Raw genomic sequence first — 15,800 nt, 5'->3', positions numbered from 1 at the left:
AGACCCAAACAGAAGTGCGAGAGAGTGTGTATCACCACATCTTGGCTATTATTTATATGAAAGGTTTACATAACCCTTCATATTGTTTACAATATGAAGGCATCGCCTCATGGATGGCACACCACAAACCCAATGCTGAATTTCAAAGCATCTCGGGTTTTCGTGATATACTTGTGAAGAACAGTATACCGGCTTGTGTGATATACTTGTGAAGAACAGTATACCGGCTTGTGTGATATACTTGTCAAGAACAGTATACCGGCTTGTGTGATATACTTGTCAAGAACAGTATACCGGCTTGTGTGATATACTTGTCAAGAACAGTATACCGGCTTGTGTGATATACTTGTCAAGAACAGTATACCGGCTTGTGTGATATACTTGTCAAGAACAGTATACCGGCTTGTGTGATATACTTGTCAAGAACAGTATACCGGCTTGTGTGATATACTTGTCAAGAACAGTATACCGGCTTGTGTGATATACTTGTGAAGAACAGTATACCGGCTTGTGTGATATACTTGTGAAGAACAGTATACCGGCTTGTGTGATATACTTGTGAAGAACAGTATACCGGCTTGTGTGATATACTTGTGAAGAACAGTATACTGGCTTGTGTGATATACTTGTGAAGAACAGTATACCGGCTTGTGTGATATACTTGTGAAGAACAGTATACCGGCTTGTGTGATATACAGTATACCGGCTTGTGCGATATACTTGTGAAGAACAGTATACCGGCTTGCGTGATATACTTGTGAAGAACAATATACCGGCTAATGTGATATACTTGTGAAGAACAATATACCGCTTTTGTGATATACTTGTGAAGAACAGTATACCGGCTTGTGTGATATACTTGTGAAGAACAATATACCAGCTTTTGTGATATACTTATGAAGAACAATATACTGGCTTTTTGTGATATACTTGTGAAGAACAGTATACCCGCTTTTGTGATATACTTGCGAAGAACAATATACCGGCTAATGTGATATACTTGTGAAGAACAATATACCGGCTAATGTGATATACTTGTGAAGAACAGTATACCCGCTTTTGTGATATACTTGTGAAGGACAATATACCGGCTAATGTGATATACTTGTGAAGAACAATATACCGGCTTATGTGATATACTTGTGAAGGACAATATACCGGCTAATGTGATATACTTGTGAAGAACAGTATACCCGCTTTTGTGATATACTTGTGAAGGACAATATACCGGCTAATGTGATATACTTGTGAAGAACAATATACCGGCTAATGTGATATACTTGTGAAGAACAATACCCTGGCTTTTGTGATATACTTGTGAAGAACAATACCCTGGCTTTTGTGATATACTTGTGAAGAACAATACCCTGGCTTTTGTGATATACTTGTGAAGAACAATACCCTGGCTTTTGTGATATACTTGTGAAGAACAATACCCTGGCTTTTGTGATATACTTGTGAAGAACAATACCCTGGCTTTTGTGATATACTTGTGAAGAACAATACCCTGGCTTTTGTGATATACTTGTGAAGAACAATACCCTGGCTTTTGTGATATACTTGTGAAGAACAATACCCTGGCTTTTGTGATATACTTGTGAAGAACAATACCCTGGCTTTTGTGATATACTTGTGAAGAACAATACCCTGGCTTTTGTGATATACTTGTGAAGAACAATACCCTGGCTTTTGTGATATACTTGTGAAGAACAATACCCTGGCTTTTGTGATATACTTGTGAAGAACAATACCCTGGCTTTTGTGATATACTTGTGAAGAACAATACCCTGGCTTTTGTGATATACTTGTGAAGAACAATACCCTGGCTTTTGTGATATATTTGTGAAGAACAATACCCTGGCTTTTGTGATATACTTGTGAAGAACAATACCCTCGGCTGTTGTTATATATTAGTGAAGAATAGCACTCAGCTGTTATGGTATGCTGGTGAAAAACTGTATGGCAGTGTTGCGCTCACCTACACAAGTGGGACTAAATACATGAGTGGTGTGTAATGCCAAGGGTAGAGTGTTGTGGTGACACTGTGAGTTGTTTAACACTTTCCGTTTTACGCCTCACACAGAGTCCATATTAGCTTGGAAAAGAAGACACGTGCAGATATTTCCTGATTCTATCCTATTTTGGGAGATGCCCCCTCCAGAGTTCTCAAGTAACAAGAGCATTTTTAACAACATCTACGCACTTCCTCCTGCAGTGTCTCCGTCGGCACTTGGAACATCCCCCGAAAGTTGCCACGGCACCGGATCACCTCCACCCCTCCTACAACCACCTCCTGTCCATTTCCTCCCTCCCCCCTCCTATCCTCTGTCCTCCTCGGCTACCTTTCTCCCTCCCTCTCCTCTGGTCCCTCGGCTTCCTTTCTCCCCCCCCCCACTCTCCCACCCTCCCACCGTGACCGCCCGCAAGCCAAAGCTCGGCAAAAAAATCCAAAATGTCAATACTGGAAAAGGATGACAAATTTCTTATAACCGACAGGCGTGAAAAATAACGAATCCTTTACCTTAAAACTTACTATTAATGTAGTTTTCTTTTCACAGTGGAAGCCATTTTTTTTTTCCAAGTAAAAAAAAATGAAATTGCACAAAATATTAGTTAATCTGTTAAGCTAGGCTTCATAAACGCTAGAATTTAGTTATTTTACCTGTGGTCGATTGTGAGAGTAGTTCTACACTTGCAACTTGCCCTGAGACCGTGCCTCCCTGATCGATGAGGCTGTCTGTGCTTGCCGCCAGCAGGCTACACATAGCCATTACAACACCTTTCATCCCGTAACTTCTGCAAGTGCTTCTTGTTATTTATTAAAGGCTTCAGCCGTTGTACTTCCGAGATTTCTTATATCAGCCTGGCGGAGGTTTGACAGTTCGTAGACCTGTGACGTTCACAGTGTTCCCTGTGTATATGATATGATTCCCCCCTGCTTTAAGATGTTAATTGAATAGTAAACTCGAATGAGGACTCGGTTGAGCTCCAGAAAGACCTTATCAACTTGTAGAACCGGTTAACAAAGTGGCAGTTGCAGTTCAAAATTGATTAGTGCATCGAAAGTGCTAAACTTGCTATAAATGACAGAAGCACCCGTCTTTCTGCAAATTTGGCTAAATGGAGTTTGCAAAAGAGATTGGTTTAGCACGAGCGTATCAACACGTATAGCAAAGTGAATAGAATGTTTGGGTATATTGCTACAAGCTTCAGTAATATACGCACAAACATCTCAATATACTTGGTGTTGGGGACCTGCCATATCCCTGGTGTTGGGGACCTGCCATATCCCTGGTGTTGGGGACCTGCCATATCCCTGGTGTTGGGGACCTGCCATATCCCTGGTGTTGGGGACCTGCCATATCCTTGGTGTTGGGGACCTGCCATATCCCTGGTGTTGGGGACCTGCCATATCCCTGGTGTTGGGGACCTGCCATATCCCTGGTGTTGGGGACCTGCCATATCCCTGGTGTTGGGGACCTGCCATATCCCTGGTGTTGGGGACCTGCCATATCCCTGGTGTTGGGGACCTGCCATATCCCTGGTGTTGGGGACCTGCCATATCCCTGGTGTTGGAGACCTGCCATATCCCTGGTGTTGGGGACCTGCCATATCCCTAGTGTTGGGACCTCCCATACGGAAGGTTAGGGCCCAAAATACGAGAGCAGCAGCGCCCTGAAGAATATCATCACCGGAGAGGCATCCCCTATTTCAAAGGCTCTCATTATCCACTCCATAATTTTCCTGCCTGCTGCTTCGTTTGATTTATTGTTCTCTCTAAGAGTCAGGCAGTCTGACATTATTACGGAGTAAACTCTTAGACGGACCTAGAGAGTACCCTGCCCTCTAGCATTATTACATAGAGTAAACTCCGAGGAGTAGCCTATCTCAACTGTGTTATTACCTTTCCAAATTCTGATGCAAAACGGTTTGTATCCATTGTCTTTTGAACTTACCTTGTATCTAACTTGTATAGCTTCCGGATACCAATGGCCCCGCGGCCCGGTCTCTGACCGGGGTTGGTCGGACCCACAAATTAAGTCCAAGCTCATACTATATATTTACTGAAAAAGTCGCACACAATGAATCAAGTGCGGAGCGCCAGGCTGGGCGAGGCACCATGATGTTAAGGGATAACATTCCCATTTCCAGAAATACAATTTAAAAGGAAATGAGTATTTTGTTTCCAAAGCCCAACTTCACATTATTCAAGTAAACACAAATTGGACACATTTTGTTTAGCCAGTTTTACCTTATAAATATAATAAACAAGGTTTACTAAATTGAAATATAATAGATTTATATTAATATAGCGCTGCTTAAAAATACCTTGAATGGTGTTTTTCATAAGTATTGGATGCATACATATATTTGCATTACATCTGGGTATTTTTCGAATAGCATTTGATGTAGCAACGGAAAGTGATCTACTTTTATTATTACCATATAAAGGTTGGTAAAATTAAGCTAAACGATATCTTGGCTTGACGCTTCGGCTGACTTTTAAATCAAATACGTCTAATATTTGTAATATAAAAAATATATACCTCAAATTACTGTAGCGTTTAAGACCTTCAACACTAGGCTAATATCCCTATTTTTACAGTTAGTTCTACAGACAACTATATCTCATCCATCCTCGAAATATCCAAAGAAAAATGTTTTCTGAAGCCTACCAACTGGAGAGGAGAGAGGCAGAGACCCCCACAGGCTTGGCGGGAACACCGGTGTTCCGAGTCGGCCGACCTGGGACGGACGCCGGTTAACACTGCCACATGAAGGGGGGAACACACGTTAAGGAGAAACAAGGACCGGTAATGAATTGTTAGCGGATATCGGCCTCTCTCATCAGTATATCCCGCCATAAACTTCCCCCTAAATGCCGATAAAAATCATAAGCGGATCGCTACCTTAATCAACTTCCCAAGGTGACGAAGCGTCCCTTGACGACCATTCTTATCAAATATACAACGTTATACGAACGACAACAAGCTTATGGGGGTTAGAGGTAGTGGAGGAGGGGAAGGGGGGGGATTGCAACCTAATTCCTGACATAACCGTCTAACGACATCAACTGCCTGGTTCCCGAGGCTCCATAGCGAGCAAGCAGTGTTGCCCTCTGGCGGGAGCAGCAGGCTGTCACCTTGTTCATAGCGCTTAATTAGTCTCGCTTCCATTCAGTCCTGGCTACCCATACACACCATATACAGGTAGGGGCCCAGTGATTGAACCATTCTTCATTCAGTAGTCACCGAGGCTTCTCGCCCACAGAACTCTGGTTTCTTGCTAACGTGTTCTACCAGGCTTATGTCCTGGCTTATATTGCATCTCATGTTCTCTACGCTCGTTGAGGTACCCGGCTTGCGTGCGTGTGCGTGTGTGTGCGCTACACCTGAAGTGTTTGTGATGTATACCTTCACATTGTACTCAAGTGGACAGCACAAATCTCTGCATTGTATATGTTTATGATAAATTATTCAGCAGACGACACTTGTAAATTTCATTCCACTATTTCTCCCATATTTTCATTTATTAATTTTATTTACCTTACTTTTCTTATCTGAATGTTGACTTAAATAAAAATTAGCGCCACGATAGTTTTGTATCAATAAACATTTATATTTTATAATAATAATTAATAGCCTCATGTTGTCAGATATAAGAAAATCACTATTGCTAGACATTAAAAAATTACATCTAAAATCCGCTCACAGGAACAGCGAGGAGAGTTATAATTGTGTAATTTATGCATTAATCATGATTACGTTTCTTTCCAGTCAAATGAACACATTTGGCAAATGCTCTACTCTTGTGGAACGTCAATTGTGTATCACTAATCCCGAAATATGACTATTCCTGGAACATTTATTAATGAGCCAAATGGCTAGCAAAGTACCTTCACATTTCCACAGGCTTGCCAGATCAATACAACACATTATCCCCTAATAACACCGCGCTCCAAACACACTACTCGCACCTCCATTAACTCCCCGCAATTCTCTCTTTTGCGATAATTTTACCTTACTACGATAATGCTATAATTTCGACTGCTGACAAATTACATCCCTTGACTAAACTCGCTCTAGTGAAGCCTCGTCAAGGGTAGTTATCAGAAAATCCAACCAAACGTGAAATAAAATTAGGATAAAAAAAAGTTTGGTGAACGCTAATGATTGTCCAACACGAGGATAACACATTCTAATTTAGGTTATAAACTCATCACTCGAGTTTGGCTCATAAAAGTTGAACACCCGTAGGAAACTGTCGTGGCGCTGAGAAACTGGACTCAGGCACGCACTGGTAATCCATTTCGGGAATTGGTCGTTTGTAGGAACTTTTCCATAAACATTAATATTGCTGGACGAATGCGGTGTCGTTTCTATCACGGATATACACAAATTCTTGTTATTTTGCGATAAAAGCGGAAAATCTCGTGACAAAAGGTAGTTATGTGAAGGAAGAAAATATCCACCAAGTTAAGCGTTCTTACCTCGTCCAGTTGGCTATTGTAGGTTATTTGCCATTAATTTTCTTGGGTTGTATCAGAGTGTGATAATCACTGGGAAGAAGACACCCACTTCCTGTCCAAGCCACGGATTACCTTAGGATATTCCTGACTGATTAATTTTAAGCCGAGACAGACGAAGACCATGAGACAGACGAGGTCCATATGATATACGAGGTCCATATCACTATCCATCATATCGTGTTTAACATACCTAGTTTAATAATATAATGTTACATCCCTCTGTCATATTAATACGTGATAATTGCCAACATGATCAAATTGGTCAGGGAGTTGATGTGTCCTTCATTCTATCAAGTCTTTTGGAAGGTAGTAATTTCTTAATTCAAATCCTTGCAGTAAGGTAACATAATATTTTGTTAATCTGCTAATGAAAAACGAGAGTCAAATATACTATAGGGGAGACTGCAAGCATATATTTGTCTTTCAGCGCTCTGATGTATATAATTAAATCATATCCCTGATGGAAGCCGCTGGGAGACGGGCCTTTGCCTTGCAATTTCTTGGTGTCATCTGCTTTCACGAAAATTAATTTTGCGTATCGTGTATCGTCGTCTACGAAGGGATACGTGTATATTTACATTCTATTAATGAAAAAGTCTCCACGCAAACTTCTAATTCTCCCTTTTATTGTTGACGACAGTTCACGAAGCCTCGTTTTTCTTCTGAGGGAGTTGGCGTTGGTCAGAGAAAACTTCCGTCCCTTCAAAAATGTTTGGGAAGCGTGACGCCAAACTCACGTGATACATGAAATGACTGTCAACTTCTTTGTTTCTGGGAATCACCGGAGTCTCTTAATTCATCATGTCCCGCAGCTGGTAGGCTCATCCATCACACATTCTCCAACACCAACATGTTCCAATGGTGGTGCTCCTATTATGAATGAGGTGCTGTTGCTAGTGGTGATAGTGATAGCGGATGTGGTGGTTGTGGTAATGGCTATTAGGATAGTGGTTGGGCTGGGTTGATGGAAGGGGTGGTGGTTGTTGTTGTTTTATAGTGAGCCCGTAATGGTGGTGATAGTTGTGGTTAAGGGAGGTACTGATGGATGAGTTAGTGATTAGGGGTACCGGTGGAGTTAGTAGGCTTGTAATAAGTAGTGGTGATGGTGGTAGTGTTGTTGCTGATGGTAGTGTTAATGTTGTTGTTAGTGATGTTACTAATGGTGGTAGTGTTGTTACTGATGGTGGTATGTGGTTGTTGATGGTGGTATAAGGTTGATGATGGTGGTTGTGTTGTTGATGGTGGTTATGTGGTTGTTGATGCTGGTTATGTGGTTATTGATGATGGTTATGTGGTTATTGATGATGGTTATGTGGTTGTTGATGGTGGTTGTGTTGTTGTTGATGGTGGTTGTGTTGTTGTTGATAGTGGTATGTGGTTGGTGATGGTGGTATGTAGTTAATGATGGTGGTAAGTGGTTGGTGATGGTGGTATGTGGTTGCTAATGATGGTATGTGGTTGGCGATGGTGGTATGTGGTTGCTAATGATGGTATGTGGTTGGCGATGGCGGTGGAGTATGTTAGTGATCATAGAGGTACACCTAATAGTGTTGTTGATGACATTAGTGAACATGTTAGTAGCGATGGTTGTTGACATCAATGCTACTGACGATGGTGGAGATGACATCAATGCTACTGACGATGGAGGAGATGACATCAATGCTACTGACGGTGGTGATGACATCAATGCTACTGACGGTGGTGGAGATGACATCAATGCTACTGACGGTGGTGATGACATCAATGCTACTGATGATGGAGATGACATCAATGCTACTGATGATGGAGATGACATCAATGCTACTGGCGATGGAGATGACATCAATGCTACTGTCGATGGAGATAAAATCAATGCTACTGACGGTGGTGATGACATCAATGCTACTGACGGTGGTGGAGATGACATCAATGCTACTGACGATGGTGGAGATGACATCAATGCTACTGACGGTGGTGGAGATAACATCAATGCTACTGACGATGGTGGAGATGACATCAATGCTACTGACGATGGAGATGACATTAATGCTACTGACGGTGGTGGAGATGACATCAATGCTACTGACGGTAGTGATGACATCAATGCTACTGATGATGGAGATGACATCAATGCTACTGATGATGGAGATGACATCAATGCTACTGATGATGGAGATGACATCAATGCTACTGGCGATGGAGATGACATCAATGCTACTGTCGATGGAGATAAAATCAATGCTACTGACGGTGGTGATGACATCAATGCTACTGACGGTGGTGGAGATGACATCAATGCTACTGACGATGGTGGAGATGACATCAATGCTACTGACGGTGGTGGAGATAACATCAATGCTACTGACGGTGGTGGAGATGACATCAATGCTACTGACGGTGGTGGTGATGACATCAATGGTACTGACGATGGAGATGACATCAATGCTACTGACGATGGTGGAGATGACATCAATGCTACTTACTGACGGCGGTGTTAAGTGGTGGTGATGTCAGAGTCACAGTACTGACGGGAATGAGTATATGGCATGACCACTTATCTTCCACCAAGTACAGTAATCACAGACTTGTTTGTCAAAAGTGTAATTTTCCTCTACTAGAAATAATAAAATATATTTGTTCGATGTGTTTGCGTGTCCATTAGTCTTTAGCTAAGTTTTTTGACGCACTTCCTGGAATTATCCCCCCACCGATTACATATATTATTTGATAGGTGGGAATTGAATTAGACTCGACACATACGATTTTCATAATCACCAGAACCCAGGCATCAAGATCCTCGGGTTCTGGAGTCGTGATCTCACCCTTGCACGACTAAATCCCTTCACATTTCCGGTGTGACTCTCTCCTGATGAGGCGTCGCAACACTCCCACAGGATACTGCCACTTACACCTCACGCATGAATCATACTCGGAACGTTCAGAATGCTAATAACAAGGAAATAACTAGCGGTGTAAGTATCGGGTCTCACCGCTATACACTTGTGTTGTTCGTGTGACCACACCTTGTTTCACACCGTATAAATTCATTTCGTCGTCTTTTTAGATTGAGAGATTATCTCCGAAGCCAGGATTACATCTTCGTTTATTAAACATGTACATTTTCTAAGCTCGGTAATTATAGAGGTGTATTGGTTTCTTGTGACGGCGTTACATAGAACACGGAATATATGTAGCCTACACAGCGCACAGAATATATGTAGCCTACACAGCGCACAGAATATATGTAGCCTACACAGCGCACAGAATATATGTAGCCTACACAGCGCACAGAATATATGTAGCCTACACAGCGCACGGAATATATGTAGCCTACACAGCGCACAGAATATATGTAGCCTACACAGCGCACAGAATATATGTAGCCTACACAGCGCACAGAATACACGTAGCCTACACAGCGCACAGCATACCCGTAGCCTACACAGCGCACAGCATACCCGTAGCCTACACAGCGCACAGCATACCCGTAGCCTACACAGGGCACAGAATACACGTAGCCTACACAGAGCACAGCATACCCGTAGCCTACACAGGGCACAGAATACACGTAGCCTACACAGAGCACAGCATACCCGTAGCCTACACAGAGCACAGCATACCCGTAGCCTACACAGCGCACAGCATACCCGTAGCCTACACAGCGCACAGAATATACATAGCCCGGTGGTAGCGGGTTGTCCTCGCCATGTTGGTGCTCTCGACAACTTGTTGAGTCAGTGGTCTTGTGTATGGCGTTCTCATACACACAAGCTTTCATTAAGGTTCTCATTTATTGGATTAAATTGAGTTATTAGTCTAAACTAAATATTTCTCGATGTTAAAATTTATTTTCTGTTGATTAATTTGATTTTTCCAATGCTACTGGGTAGGAAAATTTAATATTTTTTTTAATATCGATAAAAAATAACTGTAATCCAATATAAAGATAACACTTAAGCCTCTGATGTTTTGGCTTAAGTAAATTTAGTTTTTGTCGTGAAATGATAATTTTGAGTGGGAATATTAAATATTAAGTTTATATTTCACAGTAGAGTGTGCAACAGTGAGTGCACATCACATCATCCCTGAGATATAGAGTCACATATAGGAGAAGACACAACCTGGCTCCGTGAGCGTGAGACTGTTAACATAGCAAGAGAGTCTTACCTATGGTAGTGAAGGCGTGGAGGGGCGGGCGTGCTATGTACGCATACAGCTCTCCTCGCTACAGACGCTCACCACCCCACAGTGAGAGGGGGATATTTTACCTCTCCTCTCACACCTTTCTGCTTCACTCTCACACAAAGCACATGTATACAAAATATAGAGCTATTAATTATTTCAGAGTACACCTGATTTAATTCCACTTTGCCCGGGAATCAATGAATTGCACTGAGTAAATCACTTTTTGGTGGGGTATTAGAGGCGAGGTGAGCGCTGGAGGAGATGCTGTTTCCTTGTGACCTTCTCATACCAGGAATTCCTGATCACTGCAGCACCACTAAAGACGGAAACTTGTAGTATTACCGGGAAACTTTTTCTAACCTGTCACCTTTATATATTTTCTTTGATTAAAATAAATTGTCGGGCTTGGTTCTTTTTAGGCCTCCCCTTCTCCCGGCGGTGACTTCTCGCGTTTGATAAATGGCCAGACAAGCCTCCGTGTTTGGCCTTTTTTGTCCAAATTCTCACCCCAATTCACATCAAATTCACCTGGTATTGTGGTCGCTCCCCTTTACCCAGCAACTGTACAGCGCGACCGCTCCACGACACTACTCTCCTTGGCACAACTTGTCAAAATTTTCCCACGACTTTCACACAAAATCACACAAAACACAAATCATCTCATGTCGGGCGGCGCGTGGGGTCGGGGGGCCCGGATGGCAGGTCAGCGCAAGGGGCAGTGTTGTTGGTGCTCCTGTGTACAGGTATTGTGGTGACGGTAGCCAGGTAGGCTGGACTTCCGCACTTCCTACCGGCCCAACAATCTCTGGTAATTAAGGTCGGGGGGGAGGAAAAATTATTTTATTTTTATCAGGCACTAGAAGGGTTGTATCCTGGGTGGGCGGAATGTTTTTAGTCGCGGGCGGAGACGAGAGCCGCGTCGGAACTTCAACGCTGGCAAGTAGAGGCACTGGAGTAAGGACACTGGTGGGAAGGCCGGGCCGCCGCTGCTGGCTGGCACACCTGCGTCGCTGCTGTGGCTACAAGTGCGGGAGGAAAGAGATGCGGCGTGTGAGGTGCCGCAGGAGCGCTAGCGGTGAGTGTACTAACACAGCGGTGTGGGGCAGGCGGCGGCGCGCGGCCGTGTGAGGGCGACGGTGAGCCCGCGCCCGCCCCGGCCACCACAGGGTTGCCAGTGCCCCCCGCGCACCCCCGCCGCGCACACCCCTTCACTACCACCACGTGCACCACCCCGCAACATCCCCACACGTCCTTCACCACGTGCAATACCACCCTCCCTCCCTACCCCTGGACACACACCAGCTCACGCCCCCATCCAGGGTCACGCGAGGTCAGCCTACGGTCTCCAACCCCCCCCCCCTTCCTAACCAGGCTGGCACTGCTACCCCCCACATGAACATCCACCCAGGAGGGCCGGATGGAATACCTCCACGAGAGAAACAGGTCATTCTGCCACATTACCTGCTAGAGAGCACAGCGCCGGCCACAAACAACACCTCTCTCACACTCGACTGACTCACGCATTTGCTACACCGCTTGAGTGCGGGCAGCCCGCATCATTACGACAAAATCTCTCTCGAAACGAATTTCGCTGCGGCGTCATATGGAAAGCGCTACCGAGGAATTAATGGGCGAATTTCGTTAGTTACAGGACCGCAGTCTGTGGAGGATTAACATCTTTCACGTGTTAACGTGTGTGTGTGTGTGTGTATCCTGTTTTACACAAGTCGTACCTTCACAATTACGTGCCTTTGTGTCAATAAAAGCCCCATGCCACGGGAAATACGTGACATAGACAATGTAAGTGTACAGTTGCTGCGTCCTGAGCTTAGCGCTCATTGGCCAGCGCCCCGCGCTTAGTTGGTTGGAGAACCAATGAACCTTCGCGGAAGTCAGCTGTGAGCGATCACTACATGTCAAATACCACAGATCATAACTCTGTCACGGTGCCCGCTGCTGTAGCTAAACCTGGCTAAGTAATTATTATGCTGCTTGTACATATCTCCATGTGAATACATTTGGTTCTCAGAATTTCAGACACACGCAAAGTCCAACATTCACGAGGTATCCTTTCAGTAAACGATTAGCGAACGACTGTAGGTAGTGGAGCAAACAGTCCTCATCTCTAATACGTCGGAAATACGATGTATTATTAAAAAGCTAACAACGTAATACTGACATCTACCGATACTATCTACCGTCGTCTATCTACCGATACTATCTACCGGTGTCGATAGTTTAGGTGGGTTGCTTTTGTTTGTACATTCAGGCTCAATTATATCTATGTGTATTGTAGGTATGTAAATATGTGCTTGGAGACGACTTTATATACTTTTGGATAAATGTATGCCTCTAGCTTTGATCAGCGGTGTATTATACATCTGTTTGTGAAATAAGAGTAAATACGTGTAACATAAGAGACGTAAAAGAGTCAAATAAGACCTAAGAGTGAAATTTTTTGTGCAAGATGTGTGAATATGAAAAACTGTAGGTCAAATGTTACGTGAATGGGAGTGTTTGTGTGTGTGTGTGTGTGTGTGTGTGTGTGTGTGTGTGTGTGTGTGTGTGTGTGTGTGTGTGTGTGTGTGTGTGTGTGTGTGTGTGTGTGTGTGTGTGTTTACTATTTGTATCTATTTGTTATTTGTATCTGCAGAATCGAGCTATTAGCTCTTGGGCCCCGCCTTTCTAACCAATTTATTTTTCCTCTTTAATGCCTACAACATATATTTTTTCTAACACAAGCGCGCGCGCACACACACACACATCTACAGGAAGCCGCTCGTAACAGTTGTCTAACTCCCAGGTACCTATTTACTACTAGGTGAGCAGGGGCACCAGGGTGAAAAAAACACTGCCAATTTGTTTCTGCCTCTGTCGGGGATCGAACCCGGGACCTTAGGACTACGACCCCAGAGCGCTGTCCACTGAGCCGCGAGACCCTTGTGTGTGTGTGTGTGTGTGTGTGTGTGTGTGTGTGTGTGTGTGTGTGTGTGTGTGTGTGTGTGTGTGTGTGTGTGTGTGTGTGTGTGTGTGTGTGTGTGTGTGTGTGTGTGTGTGTGTACGTGCGCGTGAGTGTGTGTACGCGAGCGTGAGTGTTTATGTACGCGCGCGAGTGTGTGTGTGTAAATCTCCGGGAGATGATTGCCAAGTTTAAGAAGCAGAGTTGAATATATTTCTCGTTTCTGTAATTAAAAAATAAAGCAACATTTTGTTCACAGATCTTTATATGTGCGTCTATATAGTAATTTGTCTATTTTACTAAATTCGCGGAAAACGTCTATGTAACGGTGCTGCCCGTTTTATTAATACGTCGCATTATTAACACGTTGGTTGCGTTAGTAAAAAAAAATGACGTACAGTAAAGTCTGAGCTAAAATATACCTGAGGTTATATTTTATCTGACAGTGCTAAAAGTAATTTTTTGAGGGCGATTCCTTAGTGGCTCCAAGTTATTTATTAATTTTTTTGTTTCATCACAGAACTTTGTTATTTTTAGTGCTTATTAATGCATTATTCATGAAACCGAACTCCGGCTGGTTAGGTTAGGTTAGATTAGATTAGGTAGGTTAGATTAGGTAGGTTAGGTTAGGTTAGGTTAGGTTAGGTTAACAGGATGGATCTTTTTTACAGACTCCAGAGTACGGTGTGCGTAATTAGAGTGAACGTTCAAGTTCAATTGTTCTGAAGTAACTTAAAGTCTTTTACTTCTACAATCTTTTTTTTTTTGCTGTATCCTTTATCGGTTTTTGAAGTCCTTGACTGCTAGGGATGTTAAGAGGTTTGGATTCTGGTTCTAACTGGCTTAATATTTGGTTTCCGTCCATTTTGGTGTCATTGGGATGGTCCTCATGGTTCTATTTGGTACAGCTTCAGGGGCGTTAGTAACCTTGTTTGAGAGAGTGATTGGAGCCGACCTGGCCGCTCCCCACACGACCGGATACATATTTTCATGTGAACATTTTAGGAAATGACTTGGACGAGATGAGAATGTGGCAGTAAAAGTTATGTTGATCATAAACATGTAACTTTTCTAATGTTTGTGCTTGGTTTCTTCTCACTCCTACCAACCTGTGTGTACTCACCTATTTGTGCTTGCGGAGGTTGAGCTTTGGCTCTTTGGTCCCGCCTCTCAACTGTCAATCAACTGGTGTATAGATTCCTGAGCCTTCTGAGCTCTATCATATCTACATTTAAAACTGTGTATGGAGTGTGTGTGTGTGTGTGTGTGTGTGTGTGTGTGTGTGTGTGTGTGTGTGTGTGTGTGTGTGTGTGTGTGTGTGTGAGTGTGTGTGTGTATGTGTGTGTGTGTGTGTGTGGTGTGTGTGTGGTGTGTGTGTGTGTGTGGTGTGTGTGGTGTGTGTGTGTGTGTGTGTGTGTGTGTGTGTGTGTGTGTGTGTGTGTGTGTGTGTGTGTGTGTGTGTGTGTGTGTGTGTGTGTGTGTGTGTGTGTGTGTACTCACCTAGTTGTACTCACCTAGTTGTGTTTGCGGGGGTTGAGCTCTGGCTCTTTGGTCCCGCCTCTCAACTGTCAATCAACTGGTGTATAGATTCCTGAGCCTTCTGAGCTCTATCATATCTACATTTAAAACTGTGTATGGAGTGTATATCTGTGTGTGTGTGTGTGTGTGTGTGTGTGTGTGTGTGTGTGTGTGTGTGTGTGTGTGTGTGTGTGTGTGTGTGTGTGTGTGTGTGAGTGTGTGTGTGTATGTGTGTGTGTGTGTGTGTGGTGTGTGTGTGTGGTGTGTGTGTGGTGTGTGTGTGTGTGTGTGGTGTGTGTGTGTGTGTGTGTGTGTGTGTGTGTGTGTGTGTGTGTGTGTGTGTGTGTGTGTGTGTGTGTGTGTGTACTCACCTAGTTGTACTCACCTAGTTGTGTTTGCGGGGGTTGAGCTCTGGCTCTTTGGTCCCGCCTCTCAACCGTCAATCAACAGGTGTACAGATTCCTGAGCCTATTGGGCTCTATCATATCTACACTTGAAACTGTGTATGGAGTCAGCCTCCACCACATCACTGCCTAATGCATTCCATTTGTCAACCACTCTTGACACTAAAAAAGTGCTTTCTAATATCTCTGTGGCTCATTTGGGCACTCAGTTTCCGCCTGTGTCCCC

At 43.6% G+C, this 15,800-nt stretch overlaps 1 protein-coding gene across 9 annotated transcripts in view; it reads right to left on the bottom strand.

The window, feature by feature from the left end:
* LOC123771958 (zinc finger protein castor homolog 1) overlaps positions 1–15,800 on the bottom strand; it is a 397,241-nt gene that overhangs the window by 295,458 nt on the left and 85,983 nt on the right. The window contains exon 1 of one of the 9 annotated variants that reach the window (XM_069337704.1): positions 10,676–11,820. The exons of 7 other annotated variants lie outside the window; for them this stretch is intronic. The gene's annotated coding sequence lies outside the window, so the exon portion shown is untranslated. Of the gene's footprint in view, positions 1–10,675; positions 11,821–15,800 lie in introns of those variants that run through there. One more of the 9 variants, XM_069337700.1, reaches the window with a different exon arrangement.

The sequence above is a fragment of the Procambarus clarkii genome, chromosome 38 (genome assembly GCF_040958095.1).
Source record: "Procambarus clarkii isolate CNS0578487 chromosome 38, FALCON_Pclarkii_2.0, whole genome shotgun sequence".
Taxonomy (NCBI): Eukaryota; Metazoa; Arthropoda; class Malacostraca; order Decapoda; family Cambaridae; genus Procambarus; species Procambarus clarkii.
Note: the sequence above shows the minus strand (reverse complement) of the source record. Positions and strands in the feature narration are given on the sequence as shown.